Raw genomic sequence first — 17,260 nt, forward strand, 5'->3', positions numbered from 1 at the left:
GCTCAGTAATTGGAGGCAGCAGTTTCACAGAGATGGAAATGATATAAGGATCACTTTTTCTTCTCTTCACTTCCAGCTAACGCTCACAGCTGGACTCAGACACAATCCTTCAGTCCTTTATTACATATTCTGTATATGACATGTTACATACAGACAGTCTCAGAGATCTTACGGGTCCTCAGCCTTAAAGCGTTGGAGTTGCTCAACCAGCAGTTGCCTTATTGGAAGCAGAAATCACACCAAACTGCTGATATCAGTGTGACAACCTGGCATTCATGCAGATGTTACTTTGACATGAAGGTGAGAAGCACAAAGTGTAAATCTGGCCTCTAAATCCTCCAGATACAAATCCAACCCAACATCTGCAGGAACAGGAACCGGAAAATCAAATGCCAACTTCCAGTGTTTTTCTCCAAGCACCTTAAGAACAGGTGACGTCATGTCAGCGACCTCTACTCAAAACACAAAGTCACCACACTGGAGGTCTCACATCCAAGTCCTGAAGAGTTAAAGTGTTTTGGGGGATCTATTCGATATCAGGCAGCTGGTTTTAATGTTGTGGCCTTACTTACTACACTTTCTGTTCTTTGTAATCCTTAATGGATCATAGCAGCAGAACTGTACCTCGCTCAGTACTTCAGTCATCTCGCGGGCAAAGTGGGTCTCTGTGGTTTCAGGGAGCTGAGCGTACAGAGGCGACATCATCTCCTTCCTCCCCTCATCTTTGTACTTTTTCTGTTGGAAACAAAGAATTAAAATAAACAAGAGGCAGGCTGAGGTGTGCAATCACAGGCAGCTCGCTCTGGGCAGCATTTACTTTTAAGGGAGTATTTTTGTATTTTTTATATACTCATACAAAATATATTTTCTTTATTTTTTAAATAAATGTACCTTGTAAAGCAGTAAAAATCTGATTAGGGCAACATAACAGCAGTTTACTTTGATTACACAAACAAGTGTGTGTGATGGATAATAGGTATTGATAACAAGTATCTATAACTGGACATGAATAATCGAAGCTTATTAAATGATATTGTCCTACTGTACACTTCTAACTACTGTAACGAGGCAGCTCATTCTCTTTCTCTTGACAATACTGTTTAAACATGAAACACATTTTGAGGTCACACTGAAAGAAAGGCAGATGTGAAATATAAACATGAGTGTTTTTCTACTCTCCTGGAGAACCCAAAGCACTTTATACAACACGCCTCATTCATATAAGCGCTTTATTTCCTGCTTAACTGCTTTCTATCCAACATTCACACACATTGATGATCCGATGGATGCATCACAGAGCAACTTGGGGTTAGTATCTGCCCAAGCATGTTTGGCATGCAGCCAACCTTCCTATTAGTAGATGGCGTGCTCTACCTGCTGAGCTTCAGCCACCCCAAAGCAGAGGCAGTAAGAAAAGTAGTTTAAAATAGCATTAACATCAATTTGACCTTCAGATAAATCTATCGACCTTGAGGGAGAGGTCAGAGGTCAAATGTGACATGATATTTTAAAACAGTGCTTTCTGCATGTTGACATTACACATACAGCACACTTGTAACAATCCTAGTTTCAAAACAAGTATAAAATTTTTTGTTCCTCAATTTTCTACCAATAAATCCTTCAGCTGACCTTGAAGACGTTGGTGGATTTAAGGCAAATATTAACGGATTGTTAACACGACCCAAACAAAGTTTCCAGGAGTTCAGCAGGTTTTGTGTTTACAGACAGAAAGACGTCCTCAGCAGATGTAATAAAAACAAACAACACAACATTGTAGGAAATCTTCACCTCTGGTAACAGCTGAAATCCTCACTGACTCCCAGCAGATAACAGCTGTTTACAGCTGTGCCAGAAATGATTGGAAAGAAAAACCACCATCTTGATTTGCATTTAAAAAGAGGCTCGCTGGGTTACCTGCCAACTTTCCTCTTGTTTCAGAACTGGCACAGATTGATCACTTCACAGCAGTTTCTGTGCTGCTTTTAAATTCCTGTGAAAAGTCTTTAAGCATCAGTTCAGCTGCATTTTACTCTGCTGCTTACTGGAAACAAAACAGAGATGACAAAGGAGATTCATCTCGATCCATGATTTCTTTCACAAAGCTGGTTTTCAGTTTCAGTTCATCTCTCAAGGATTATTATAAATGTTTTAGGTTCTTTCTTCTACACACATTAACCAAAAACACCATATTCAGCATCACCGTTATGCTGATGATACTGAGTTTTATCTACTCACATGTGACCTTGAACCTCTACATTTGGATGATTTGAAGTCATGGATGGAAAAAAAACAATGTATTTTAACTAAATTATAGCGGAAATGGCATTTTTGGACCCTGAGCTCAAACAACGTTAGCGCTGCTAAGTGTGAATCCAGTTTGAACGATAAATAAAAATCTTGGAGTTTTTACGTATTCTTCTTTAACTTTTAACATTAATTTGAGTGTTTTGGAGAGCAGCCTTTACCAGACATAGAACCACTGATAAATTAAACAGGTTTTATATGTAAAGCAAAGCGTTGTTCATGCTGCTGTGTTTTCTAACCTCGAGTACATTTGGTTTGTCCGACTGCACTCTTTCAAAAGGCAGCTACTTGGCTTTTAATAGGTACAGAGAAAAGACAACACATCACTTCTGTTTCAGCTCAGCTGCACTGGCTAGCTGTGGAATCAGATTTTATTTTATTTTATTTTATTTTATTTACATTTAAAGCCCTTCATGGATCAGCTCAGCTGTATATTGCAGATCTAGTAACTCCACATTTTGCTGCCAGTTCACTGGAGTCATCCTCAGCAGTTTGCCTCAGTGCCGCCCTCTAACCTAAAAACTGAGGGTGACAGGTCTTCTCTGTTCTTGCCTCCTGGCTCTGGATTAATCTGTCATCCCACATAAAGTCAAACAGCTGACAACTTTAAATCAGTCCCTGCTTTCAGTCAAGCCTGAGGTGCCTCACGGTTTGTATCAAGTGTATTTTTTTTTACTTGTAGATTTGTTTAACATAATAATTTTTTTATTTACGATATTCCAAACCTATTTATTCAGTATTATTTTCTTAGCTTCACTTCTACCCATCTATCCTGGAACCAATCCCAGGTGTCACAGGAGGAGAGGTGGGATACACCCTGGACAGTTTCCAGTCGTTCACATGGCGAACACAGAGAGACAGACAACCATTCACGTCTACGACCAGTTTAGAATCACCAACTAACCACGAACACGTCTCTGTACTATGTGAGGAACCTGGAGTACCTGATGAGATCGCACGCAGCTACAGGAAGACAGAGTCCACATACAAAACTTTTTACACACACACAAATTCTTTTTACACATACAAATCCTGATTTACAAGTACAAAATATTTATGACCACAATTGAGCCCATACAAAGGTCTCAGTTGGTCTGTGGATATGAATCTGCTCGTGTGTGTGTGGCTTTTTTATTTTGTGCTTATATTTTCCTCAGCTTGGACGGGTGATATATTCACTCCAACTGGAAGACACTTTGGGTTGCCGCCTGTTGTTTTGAGCTGTATATTGAACTGCACTCGAGTGTTTTTCACCCAAACTCTGCAACACTTAGAACTAACGCTTTCTCCAAGCTAAACTTGAAAAGTGGGAAACACTGGAAAAACAGACTGAGGTAGAGAGACAGTACAACACACAGAAGGATTCACTCACTTCACTCTGCAGTTCAGTCACTTCTTTGGCGTGTTTGGTCTCCAGAGTTTCGGGCAGTTTGGAGTAAAGAGACGACGCCGTGTGCTGCTTACCCGCCTGCTTGTACTTCACCTGTCAGACAAACACACACACTTTAAATCACCACAGACTCACACTCTCACCACTTCCGTCAATCCCACCTCAAACTATTTTCCAGCTACTCATGATTGGAAATATCTCATCCTTCACTGAGCAGTGTTATCAGCTTTAGAGACGGACTGCTAGTTGATATAGCAACTACTGTGACATCACCAGCTGCATCTATCCAATAGGATTTCAGCTTCATGAACTGTTTGACCCCATAGGGCTTAGACATGAGTGGGAAAAGTAAAAAAAAGCAACACTTTATGTTGGACTTCATTTACCGTTTTCTAGTTTATTTCTACTGGGTGCTGATGATCTTTATTACCTGAAAAATACAAAAGTTTAAGGGTTTAAACTGAGACTTTGTCCTTATCTCGGAGCTGTCCAACACTCTGCAGGACTCCTCAGCAGCAGCTCCCATACCATACTGGTCTTTGATAGGTTTTCCTACATGCTTAAAAAAACCTTTATTGCCCTTCTATTTTCAATCCTTTGTGTCTGAAATTTCTACAATGATGTAATAAATACAGCCATTAGAAAAAGATCTGCTGTTGATTTTTCCTTTTTTAGTTTGATAAATTGTTGTCTCTGGTGTCTTGCTATGACTTACAGTCTCTTGGAACCATCTATGTCTCACTTGTCTCATGACCTCAGATTTTTTAACTTCCCTGATTACTCTTTGTGTATAGATAGTCCTGTCTTCTCTTCAGTCTTTGTCCCTTATACTTCCCTGTTTGTACTCCTGCAGTTTGATGGCTTGAGCAAAAAATAAAGACTTGTATTTAGTTCATCTCGTCAGCTTTGGTCTCCTGCTTTTAGACTCCAGTCAGTCTCAACAAGGTGTGAAAGTCATCCTTATCTCATCCTAATATTTCAGACATTTAAGAGGATTCACTCTGAGGAGAAAAATCTTTAAAATCATGATGAGTGCTGTAGCTCAGTAAGCTCAGAGCTCCCACCTCGCTGTGTGTCTCAGCCATCTCTTTAACAAACTGAGTCTCCAGAGTTTCGGGCAGCAGTGAGTACAAAGTGTTGGGCAGATCCTCTTTGTCCTGTTTGTACTTTGCCTTCATAGAGGAATAAACACAAATCAATGAACAGAAATAAGAGAACTTTGAAATGCACAGGAGAATGAAAGATATCAGTGTGTGATGATAGAGAACAGAGGCGCACCACGCTCTGGATCTCCGACATCTGCTTGGCAAACTGCATCTCTGGTGTTTCAGGCATGAGGTGGAAGAGTGAGGAGGACGTTTCCTTCTTACAGCCCTCCTTGTATTTCACCTGCACCGCAAACCAAACAAACACATCTCTGTTAATGTGCAATAAAACACTTGGTTTTCTCGAGGCTCAACGTTGCCCCCATCTTCAGTTTTATAACTCCACTTTAAGTTCAGTTATTTTCAGTGCAGCAAAAGTTTTCTTAAAGGCGACTTCGGCAGTGATTAGAGGAAGTCTGGCCGAGTCAGCCTTTATTGTTGCCTGACTAATGTCTTATTTTTGGAAAACCCTCCTCCTCCTCAGATAATAGAAGCTGCAGCAGAAACACTTTGTGACAGCTCGACAGGCACAGCATGAACGGCAGCATGAACTCGCGTACAGGAGGAAACCTTAAAGGTCACCAGGAACAACTGGACATGCACTTCTATTCAGTCACATCATCAACATCAACAAGCACTGCAGGAAAACATGGACTGCATCATCTTAACGTTCACTTAGACTTTCAACTCATCTGTTATCCAGTGAGAAAGATTTGCTTTCATTTCATGTCAAGCAAAATTTAATTGAAATAGTTTCCCAAACTTTCTGAGCTTTTGCAGCTCTTCGCTCTTCAAGCACCAAAGTCTTTAATTCAGAGGAACCTCAGAATGAGCGTTCACAGAGATCAGATTAAAGAAAAGACCAGTTGGGAAAGTTAACCGATTCAGACACTGACTTGAAAAGTTTCCTGCTCAGTGAAAGCCTCTGTGTTGAGGCACAGCAGTGGCTGGATGAACAAACAGCTGCTGAAGAAAAGTGTCACCTGACTCTGCAGCTCCGTCACTTCTTTGGCCAGCTCAGTCTGCAGGGTCTGAGGAAGGCTGGAGAACAAAGTGGACGACAGCTCTTTCTGCCCGTCCTCTTTGTACTTCACCTGCAGGATCAACAGAACCGTTTTTATGTTCTTTTATTTTCTTGTTACTTTTATTGAAAAACCTAAACTGAGTAGTGAAAAGATTTGAGTCAGGAGAGCTGTTAGACAGACAGAAGAGCGCATGTTTATATACGTGCTGCTTCCAGCATGAAGAGAAATGACTGTACTGCCAGCAGGAGAGCTTCGAGGTGCAGCTGCCACCATTCACATCCAGTGATGAATGATTTGGTTTGCATTAAACTATTAAACTATCCTATTTCTTTACACTGAATAACTGTCGCCTCACTGTTTTGTTCTAGTTTTAGCTGAAAAATTGTTTCAAAATGAAAGCGATGCCAAAGTTGGAGACTTCACTGCACCATCTGCCAGCTCTGCCTCCCTTTCCATGAGGTTTGACGATTCATGAAAGGGGAGCGAGACTAAAACTGGTGACCTTTCACTCCTGAAACCTCACATTTTTAAAATTCTACTAAGCTAACTGATGCAAACCCTGATCTGACAGCATAACAGGGGTATAATGCTGACAGCAGGAGGCAGAGAGGCAATGGCTGTGACAGTTCACCATGCAGCACACAGTGAGACAATGACAGTTTGCATGCAGATACGAGTAAATTACATGAAGATTTTGTTGTATTTAAAAAAAAACTTGGGAGTAATGCTAGCCTGCACGTGAAGAAGACGTTGTGTGGCTGCTCAAAACCATTTAGCAACCAAATAAACTGTCAATCAAATGTTGTTGTACTTTAAAAAATGAAAGATGTTTGATTTCTTAATTGCAATCATTAATTCTCACTTTGTAAGACACGATCTGACTGAACTTTTATTGTACATGGACACAACTACCACAAACCACAAGATTTCCCTCGTGCTTCTGTCCCTTTTCTCTCTTTTTTCTCAAGCTATTTCTAAGGGTGTAAAATTGCAAAGCATCTCGTAGGATTATAAACCTGTTTTGTGGATTTCTCACTGTTGATTGGTTAGATTAGTGGGACATGAAATGGACAAGAGGAGCAAAAGATCCACAGTTTGAGTCTGAGTCACCGTGGATTACATTTCCTGTTATAAGCAGAAATATTTTGCTTGTTTTACTCGTTCTAAGAAGAAAGACCAGAAGGATTTCCAGCTGCTAATCTGCAAGTGGTCTCCAACATCAGCACAGCTTTCATTTTTGAACTATTCTCAACCAACATATTGACATATTTTCAAAATGTTTACTTTGGTTTACAGTTTTTATATGTAAATAAATGTGAAAACATGAATACCAGGCTTTTATGATACAACAGCTAACTTAAAGTGTGTTGAATTACAAACTTGAGTCTTCAGACTGTGACGGTGAGGGAAGCCGCTGGACTTTAATAAACTGAAGGAATCTCTGGTGTGTCTTACCTCCTGACAATATGTTTCTTATCTCATAAAAACAGTAAACAGTACCTGGCTCTGCATCTGTGAGGCCTGCTTGGCATGTTGAGTTTGCAGAGTTTCGGGCATCACAGAGTACAAACTGCTGCCGGTCTCCTGCTTTCCCGACTTCTTATACTTTGTCTGAAAATCCCATAAAGAATCGCATCAGTTTCTTTACTGCTTTACTGGTTTGAGCTGTCGAACGTCTAAGTCTGCAGCATAAACATTCACATTCTCAGTCCCACCAACCTTACTAAATTAGATTCATCATGTTTGTCCAAATTAATTTAGTCATTCACTGCAGAGCACCTTTATGTAAAGCTTACAGCTTCTTTCTATCTTTCATCAACACATTTTAGTGTTTTTTGATCATCCTCTCAAGTTTCCTTCAGCTCACCTCGCTCTGCAGCTCTGACACCGTTTTAGCAAACTTTGTCTCAGCGGTTTCAGGCAGCTGAGAGTAGATGCTCTGAGACATGCTCTTCATCCCCTCCTTGTACTTGTTCTACAATCAAAACAGAAACCAGGATCTGTAACATGGAATTAAGAAAAAACAGCTTCAGAAATTTTATCTAAAGAAATTATTAGAAGACGGATCAACGTCTGGCCAATCAGAGCCTTCTTTCAGACTTTATTGTCATTTTATTTAAAATAATTTGCTTAACACTGTCAGCATTTATCTGTGCTGCTGTTCTGTGTTTCTCAATCCTCACTGAGGACTTGACTGTAAAGCACAATGAGTGAAACAGCACCCCTCTAAATGCCACACAGTGAATACATAGTCCAATACTCCCACATGTCTGCAGTGGGCCGAGTCGGCTTTGCTTGATTAAAAGAAATAAAGTAAGGCTGAAGTCATACCAGTACCACACTGGGATTAGTCAGAGCTACGCTGGGGAAGCCAATCACCACTCCACTCAAATCACAGTGTGAACGTCACTGAATAACTGTTAGTCATTTCATCCTGCAAAGTTACCAACTGAAGTGTGGATGGGGGAGTTTGGATAGTTTACTAAATATTTTACTGAACTAACTAAACTAATTATTTATTTTACCATTTACTGAGCTAATCACATCAGCAGTGCTTAGCTGGATTAGTCTGCATATGTCTCCACTTAAGTAATAGTTTCATCCTGATTACACACAGCAGGGACAGCAGTCACAGGTTTTGTACCTCATGTTCAATACATGCAGGCTATTGATACTTCATGATATGATGTCTGATTATGTTTTGAATTAATGCTTCTTTTAGTCGTTATTAGAGAGAGTAAGTGCTATGTTGGTTAGTTAACAAGAGTTGCATCAGACCTGCATGTGTGTGTCATAATTTTATGTATTATGGCAGCTTTAAGAATTGAATCTGCAGGTTGGTCTAAAGCATCACTGCCGTGTTTCTCTGCACTTACTTGGCTTTGCAGGTCGTTGACCTCTCGGGCAAACTGGGTCTCCAGAGTATCAGGGAGCAGGTGGTAAACTGGACATGACAAGTACTTCTTAACAGCCTCTTTGTATGAGACCTACATGACACAGAGGAGACAAAATACAGACTTTCACAAATAGACTTTCAGGATTTTTTGTGTACCATTTTTCAAAGTAAGCTTTACCACCACTCGCTACTTCTCAGTTTGGTAGTTTGGATCTAGCTTCAAGGTTAAAACTTCATGTTAGCAAAAGTTTTTAGTAGTACTCAAGTGTGTAAATATTCCTGTATACTTGACTCTGTAGCTGTGAAGCCTCTTTAGCGTGCTGCGTCTCCAGAGTTTCAGGTAGTCGGTGGTACAGAGATGCTGATGTCTCCTTCTTACTGGCCTTTTTGTATTTTGCCTGAAAGACACAATTTGCACTGAAGTTTTAAGTGCAGTTAGCACTAAAGAGACAAGCATCAGTAATGTGCAGGTAACTCTACACTGAGGTTCCTACCTACCACAGATACAGAGAAGAATATGAAAAATGTATACAAATTATGTTTTGCTCTTCCACTTTCTTGAAAGTAGTGTTAGCCTACATTAGAGAGCAACTGGCTGATACGGGAGAATTAACGTGGGCCTTTGAGCCTGAAAAATCTTGTGACAGCTGGGGGCTTATCCGGGATATTCAAATATGTCTGTAAGATTAGTTGTGTCACTGTTAACAACCAACCTGGTTTGTTATAAGAAAATACTAAATATAGCTAATTATCTATACAGTAGTCCCTCATTTATCGCAGGAGTTACGTTCCAAAAATAACCCGCGATAGGTGAAATCGTGAAGTAGCCAACTTTATTTTTTTACAATGATTATAGATGTTTTAAGGCTGTAAAACCCCTCACTACACACTTTATACGATCTTCTCATATAGGCATGATCATTTTAATACTTCTCTCTTGTTTAAACACTCTTGAAGTTAAAAACTTTGTAGAAAAATAAGTCCAGTATTACAGAATAAAACCAAAGGCACCCGCGGTTACCTTTGACGGTACAAAACGTTTCGTCGACATTGTTGTGTTTGTTGGAGAGAAAACTTACAAACATACAGTACAGCACTTTAGAGTCACATTGGACAATGGTCTACAGCCAATCAGGATGCAGAACACAATGCGCTGTTAAAAAAAAAAAAAAAAAAAAAAAAAAAAGCAGCAGGCAAAATGGCACAAAAAAATCCGCGAAACAGTGAGGCCGCGAAAGGTGAACCGCGGTATAGCGAGGGACTACTGTCTTTATTATTTGCTTAGCATTCACTTAAAGCTACAAATATAGCTTTTTTTACTGGATACAGGCTGAGATGGTTTTAGACTGATTATAATAAATTCCTATAAATTACACTTACTATTTTAATTCTCAAGGTGAAAATACCTCCTCAGTGCCTTAATAATGAAATACATAAAATTCTGGTTCCTTCCTATATTACTATATTATTATCTATAAATGTAAGAAATGCTGAAATAACCCTCTAACATTTTTAATTGTAGTATATAAAACCAGACATTCATGGTCTGACGTGCATTTACCTTAAAGTTGATCTGGCTTATTTTATGGAAGCCAGACCTCATAAGACCTCATTATTGAATTCAGCTAGAAATTACAAATATGAAAGTTGTATTTGCTTTGGTAACAGCTTTTTCATAGAATAAAGTATGCAGAGATTTGTATGCTAAGAAAAAATTGAATGCAATGTGAGTAAAACAAATTTTAAATTCAACAAAAGGAAATCGTAAATATCACCACAATCTTACATTTAGTTCTGTTTCTATAAAGATAACAATTAACAGCAGTTCAGTGAATCGTCTCCGAGTGATTCTGTGAGACCTGACCACACTTTGAATATTCCCAGCACTCACCTCGCTCTGCATCTCCGTCAGCTCTTTAGCATGCTGGGTGTCGAGGGTGTCGGGGAGCAGAGAGTACAAGTTGAAACTCATCTCTTTCATATCTTCTTTGTACTTGACCTTGTAATGAAGCAAAACAGAGCCAGCAGGATGAGAACAAAGAGTTCTTCATTCACACAGATATTTTTTATTATTACAGCAGGATCACATCATACAGACTTCTTGTCTATACAGGTCACGTTTTATTTGAAAGCTTATTGAACTTATCACATAATAAATCTGGAGACTGAATTCTCTGTGAGAAGAGACAAACAGACTCACATACCAGAGCTGATCGAGGTACTTTGTTCATTTGATGATGAAAAACATTTCTACCTGAGAGCAGGTAGAAATCGTACCTCACTCAGCATCTCTGTCTGCTGACGAACAAACTGTGTATCGTTGGTTTCTGGCATCAGGTGGTAAAGGCTGGGCCCATCTTTCTTTGAAGTCTGCCTGTACTTCAGCTAAAACAGATGTAGATGAAGAACATTATGTACAATGACTTTAATCACTTTAGTAAGAACATCCATATCCTTTTCTGCACAGGAATCCATTCAAGATAGATGCAGAAAATGTCCTAAGCTTCACTTAATACCCACTGCTAAGTAATAGTTAGTACTTAATAGTAAAAGTTCCTCCATGTTTGCACCATGTGAGAATAGCAATTCCTCTGTTTATATATACTGGTTTGAGACATTTGGCTGATGAGTGAATTGAGGTACCTGACTCTGCAGCTCAGAGGCCTCTTTGGCGTGCTGCGTCTCCAGAGTCTCAGGTAGAGTTGAATAGAGTGCGCTTGACACGCCCTTCTTTCCTGCTTCTTTGTACTTCATCTTAACACAAAAGAAAAATGAATTTAAAAAAACAAACATAGGGGAGATATCTCCAGATATACATATCTCAGTTTCCAAAAAAGCTCAGTCTCCATCTCTTTCCTGTGCAACTAAATTTATTTTGTCATTTTAACCACTGAACAAAATCTGAATCATATCAAACAGTAAATGAAACAGAGTTGTGTGTCATCTACATAGATGTAATATATTATTATATTGTAAACCACACATTTAAACATTTGGACAGAATTTGCATGGAGCCCTGGGAATATAATGCAGATAAGGTTTGTAGAAACATTTACCTCGCTCTGCAGCCCAGAAACTGTTTTTGCGAACTGAGTCTCAAGAGTTTCTGGGAGCTGCGAGTAAAAACTTTGAGAGAGGTTCCTCTTCATAGCCTCCTTGTACTTGTTCTGGAAGAGATGGACAAGTAAGGTAAAATACCTTTAAGGGTTTTAAAAGGCCTGAATGCTGCACAACCAGAGAAAACTGGAGAAATATTCCACTTCCAGGTCATAGTCGTGTAAACAGCAAATTCTATTTGGATATTCTGTCATAAGACTAAGACATGTGGAATATGCTGACACTGCTAAAGTTTTATGAGCACATATGAAGCACATTTAGAATATGTGTCGCAGTTGGCGGTTTGCAGGGATTTGCAACACATACGTGAAAAGCCACATACTGTATATACTGTATACAGTCTACAGCTGCTCACAAACCAACCAGTCTGTTGTTTGCAAGAAAAGGTATTAAAAACAGTCCCACAGTCCTTTGACTCCCACAAATGTGGTCAAGATTCTTTAGAAGGTGATTGTAGGAATAATAAACAGAGGCTGTTTTTGCACAGCTGAACAAGTCTGCCTACGGTAAAAAGCAGAGCAATATGGCCCAAACACCAACATGTTTTCACATTTAAATGCGATAATTTACATGTTAGAGGACTGTTCATGGTGATAGTTTTATTAGCTGTGTAACTAACTTAGTGGAAATAATGACTTTTTTGAAACTGTAATAAGTGAGATGCAAAAATGTCACTTTTATCTGTATCCTTAAAAAGACTTGAAATACAAATCTGTCTTCCCATCTTTCCTCACTTACAGATCAGATATTGTTATTAACTCCCCTCCAGTACGTGCTACAAACAGCCTGCGATGCTTTGATCCTGTTTCTGATGCTAATCTGCGCTCTGATGAGCGTCTAAGGTAGAAACATCAGAGAGCGGTGAATAATCCGGGTAGTGATTATTTATAAGTAATCATAGGGCATTCTTACTGCAGCTCTCTCTGCATTTCCCTATTTTTGCTCTCAGTTCTCAGTTGAAGCACAGCCTGAATCCCTCCTGCATGTTGAAGCTCTGGTGTTTATTCGAAACAAATTACGAGACAGCATATTTGACCTAATCTCACACAAGACTTTAAGATCGGGACGTTGTTTTGGATGATGACTTTCATGTAACGATAACCTGGAAACCAGCGAACAGGCTAACCACGACGTTTAAATCTGCGCATCAAGTATATTAAAACCAGGTAACTATAGCAACAGTACTGATGTGTCATGTTTCCATCCATTATCCAAACCCATCATTGTTTTTTTAGTAAAAAGTGCATTTTCAAGTGTGGATAAATCAACATCTTGTGCTCTACAGTGAGTATTTGTGGCATGTTGGACTGAGTCACACTAAACTACCACGTTCTGTAACAGGAAACACGTCAGCCTGTGCAACAGTACGCGTCACTCTCATGTTTTTAAAAGCTTTTGGTAGGGAAGCACAGAGGGGTGGTAAATGTCGTTTTACAGCCAAACTCTGTTGTCGTCAGCTCTGGGCACTGTTTGCTCTATTGCTGGTGCACAGTTGCAACAGAAATGTTGTTTTCTTGTTTCCTGGTTTGATGACTTTCCATCATATTTCCGTCATATTTCACCACTGAAGTAGTTTTAGATTCTGCTCTGGTCATCATCAGGTGACTGTGGGATACTTTGATGTTTTATTTACCTCGCTCAGCACGTCGCTCATCTCTCTGGCAAAGCTGGTTTCTGAAGTGTCGGGCAGAGTGGCGTACAGCGAGCTGGACATCTCCTTCTTCCCGCTCTCTTTGTATTTTACCTGTGGAGCCAAAAATGTTTATCATGCTACATATTGATGCTATTTTTGCCTCTGTTTTTACTTTCTGCCAGTTTAGCTTTAATTGTTGTGTGCTGGTCGTATTTATTGGGTTTCTTCTTTGTACTTCTTTGTTCCTATTACGCCCGTTCCTTCCTGCCATCTGTTCTCTTGCCTCTGTCTTCATGTTTGCCCATTGTCATATATTAATCTTTTATTTGCTCCTAATCATCCCTCTGTGGATAACTAGTCCTCAGGTAATACTACACGAAAACAACACATTACCTCACTCAGCAGCTCTGCAGCTTCTTTCGCATGCTGCGTCTCCATGGTGTGAGGCAGGAGGGAGTACAGGCAGGCGTTTGCCTCTTTCTTACCAGCCTCCTTGTACTTGGTCTGCAATTTCAAATGAACCGTTAGCATCAGTGGCGGCTTGTGCAGCACTCTCTGCAACCTGTAGTTACTACTTTACCCCACATGGAGCTAATCTTTGCCATTAATATGCTATGCTTCTGCCTGGCCAGGTTGAGTAGTTATCTTGGTGCACATCACACACAAAGCACAACAGTTGTACATGGAAACAACAGAACTAGTGTTCATGTTTTAAGACATTTGCATGTTAGGAGTAGATTTTGAACAGATTGTTGTGTATTTGTTTTTTTGGGGGGTTTACAAATAAGTGAACACTGGCCTGAGGGAGGGGGATTTAAAGCTACACTGAATAATAAAATAATAACTTATTCTGATAACAAACAGCCACAAATTTCAACCCTTTCCTGTTTTTGCGTACCTCACTCTGCAGCTCAGACAGCTGTTTGGCCAGCTGTGTCTCTGTGGTCTCTGGGAGTCGATGGTACAAACTGCTCTGAATCTTCTGCTTCAGACCTTCTTTATATTTCACCTGCAGGAGACAAAGAAGAAGCACAAATTTTCATTTCCTGTCCAGAATCAAATTTAATTGGATTTGATGTTTTTGTATAATTTAACAAATTGAGGGCAGATATCTGTTTTGTGATCGACTCCACACTTCAACTCCTTTGACCTCAGATCACACAAAAGTCAGCAGTCTTCCCAGAATATATAAATTTCATTTCCCAAATTTTTTTATTTGGTGTGAAACACTTTGTAATATTTATCATGATGAATAAAATTGTACTTTTACTTTCTTATTCCTACTTTTCTCTTTCTCATAAAAACTTATGTGTACTGTTTTTTTTTCATTCAGAGTACTGATCCACAGGTTATTTATCTCGATTGACGTCTCTCTTCGTGCAAAGCCAGCGGATGGAAAGAAAAACCCATTAAAATGGGATTAAAGTACCTCACTCTGCAGGCTCGACACCTCTTTCGCGTGCTGTGTGTCGATGGTCTCGGGCAGCAGAGAGTACAGGCTGATGTTCATCTCCTTCTTACCGTCTTCTTTATATTTCACCTAGAAAAAATATTTGATTTAATCGGCAGCTTCTGCCCTTTAAAGTAATTCTTGTTTTTTTTTCTCTTCTATTTGCGTTACCTCACTGAGCAGCTCGGAGACTTCTTTAGCGTGAGCCGTCTCTAACGTCTCTGGCAGGAGGTGGAAGAGGCTGCAGGAAAGATTTTTCTTCTGGTCGGCCTTGTACTTCAGCTGAGCACAAACAGGATCACATGCAGAGTATCAAACTATGAGAAAATGTCAGTGATGGTGAGCAAACTTCTAACACTGCACATGGTGTTCCACAGGGTTCACCAATAAGTTCTCATATGTTTTGTAATATATATATTTTGAATTTGTCAAATAATAACCAACCTATCTACCCAATGATATGAACTATTCAAACCAGCTAACTGAACTACTGTAACATTTAGGATCAAACAAACACAAAATTGAATTATTTTATTAACTGTATTTGAATTAATCTGCTGTGTTTTATGTATTGTGTATGCCTGCTCTGCCTCAGTGTTATTTACTGTAAATTCAAATATCTGTATGTATTGACAGATGTGTATGTATGCTCTACTTACACAGATCCAACAGAAATGAGGTTTATTTTCTTGTGTGCACAGCAGTAAAGGGTTTTACCTCACTCTGCACTTCAGAGGCTTCTTTGGCGTGCAGCGTCTCCAGAGTCTCCGGCAGGGTGGAGTACAGAGAGCTCGACACGTCTTTCTTTCCCTTTTTGTAATTCATCTGAAAATGATTTGATGAAATTGTACTTTTGATTTTATAACAGTTCAAGGAACAGACTTTGGCAGTAATTCATTAAACATGACCTCAGTGGCTTTTCACAGTTTGCATCTTCTATAGTTAAATGAACTGTTTGAATCTCTGTAATCTACCTGCATCAGTGGGTTCAGTTTAATGTCAAATTCACAAAAATATTAAAATGTCAACGCCCACAATATCAAATAAGCACTCTGTATATCCATATTTCCTATAGTGGTTTCTAGGCTCATGCTGTATTACATCACTTCTAATGCAACAGTTCTTCCTGCTGTTGTTTCACATTAAAAGACTTCAAATGGAAAAATATAAGATGGCTTTTATTTTGAAAAATCCATGAGGTGCACAGAAAAATATTATGGATTTCACAAAGCAGCAGAAGAAGAGCTGAACTTTTTCTTTACTGTGTGGTCTGTTAGTGTAATTAATACTGACTGATGAGGAATTCACTGTAAACACAAACACTGGTTTTCATTCTTCTGTATTCCTGACAAAGCAGCTTCTCAGGGAGATTTTACTGTAGTATTAATAATATTATTAAACTATGATAAAACTGAAATGTTAAAAATGTTAATTTTGCTGCTTTAGAATCTGTTGTAAATGTTTCATTTCTGCTACTTCGAGAGGAAGAAGTTCTTTTCTGCCACAGCTGAAAACATTTTCCATAAAGACACCTGTTCCTCACCTCGCTCTGCAGCGCAGCAACATTTTTGGCAAACTGCATCTCGGCGGTCTGTGGTAGCTGACTGTAGGCACTCTTAGACAGGCTCTTCATCCCGCTCTCTTTGTATTTAATCTGTTAAAGACAGCACATCAAAAACAGGAAGAGTTACTTCCTTCTGTTCGGTGATAAACTCTTCAGATCTATTAGATATAAAGGACTCAAGTATCTGTAAGCCATACGGATTAGCCACACTTCTCTCTGTATTTATTTCTCTTTGTTGTTGTTTGCTTTTTCATCATTTGTGTTAAATGAATGCATATTTATGCTTTCACAGATCAATAGTGACAGCGAGCCAAGCCTCGGCAGTGCAGACTGCATCTGTAATGCTAATTAAATGCAGCAGTGCAGACACAAACATCAGTAACGATGAGCTGACACGAGCGCAGCTCTCTGCAGCTTCTACACAGGAACAGGAGACATGATGGCGTTGCTCCTGTTTCAGCCTTACATGCTGTCCTGTTTATTTATGATTCACTGATTGCTGCTGAGATAAGTCTTTGATAAACCTTTGACCTGTGCCCGCTGTAACATGATCAGCTTGTGTTTGCAGGCAGAACTTCAAAGAGAAGAAGAGGAGACTACGTCGGCCCTGTGCTTTTATCAGAGCTGATGTTACTGTGAATATGTGCTTTTATATGCTTCTCTAACTTTTCTTCCACTGCATTAAATCCTATATGTCAGTTTTTCTCAGTCTTTTTTCAACCTGATGGTTTTTATG

The 17,260-nt window shown here is 39.4% G+C and overlaps 1 protein-coding gene across 2 annotated transcripts in view; it reads right to left on the reverse strand.

Annotated features, from left to right (window-relative positions):
* nebl (nebulette) overlaps positions 1-17,260 on the reverse strand; it is a 122,931-nt gene that overhangs the window by 34,757 nt on the left and 70,914 nt on the right. The window lies entirely within an intron of this gene.

This window comes from Oreochromis aureus, linkage group 9, assembly GCF_013358895.1.
Source record: "Oreochromis aureus strain Israel breed Guangdong linkage group 9, ZZ_aureus, whole genome shotgun sequence".
Taxonomy (NCBI): Eukaryota; Metazoa; Chordata; class Actinopteri; order Cichliformes; family Cichlidae; genus Oreochromis; species Oreochromis aureus.